The sequence below is a fragment of the Calidris pugnax genome, unplaced genomic scaffold (assembly GCF_001431845.1).
Source record: "Calidris pugnax isolate Ruff unplaced genomic scaffold, ASM143184v1 scaffold359, whole genome shotgun sequence".
NCBI lineage: Eukaryota > Metazoa > Chordata > Aves > Charadriiformes > Scolopacidae > Calidris > Calidris pugnax.
The window spans coordinates 60618-60977 of NW_015091071.1; the positions used below are offsets into that span (position 1 = coordinate 60618).

Genomic DNA, 360 nt, shown 5'->3' on the forward strand with positions numbered 1-360 from the left:
CCAAAATGTGCCGTAAAGACCTTCCATTGAGCCGCACGAACTCGGGGTGAAAAAGGAGGAGAGAGAGAGAAAAAGAGCAGAGGTGAGAATCCCTAAAGAGCCTTTTGTCCGTTAAGAAAAAAATTAAGAATTAAAAAAAATAAGAATTATTAAAAAAAATAAGAATTAAAAAAAATAAGAATGATTAAAAAAAAATTTAAAAGTATAACGAAAAAGGGAATAAAAATAGGATTATAAATGTAATTTAAAAAATTAATAAAAAATGAAATAAATTCATTAAAAAGGCCAGTCTAAAGAATACTTACAGGTACAATATTCCCGCTGCCTCCTCTAGTTGTCAAGAAAATTAGGGAGAGGAAA

General features: G+C 29.2%; 1 protein-coding gene across 1 annotated transcript in view; it reads right to left on the reverse strand.

Annotated features, from left to right (window-relative positions):
* GATAD2B (GATA zinc finger domain containing 2B) overlaps positions 1 to 332 on the reverse strand; it is a 39925-nt gene extending 39593 nt beyond the window's left edge. The window contains exon 1 of the mRNA XM_014957049.1: positions 306 to 332. The gene's annotated coding sequence lies outside the window, so the exon portion shown is untranslated. The remainder of the gene's footprint in view (positions 1 to 305) is intronic.
* Between the last annotated feature and the right edge of the window lie 28 nt (positions 333 to 360).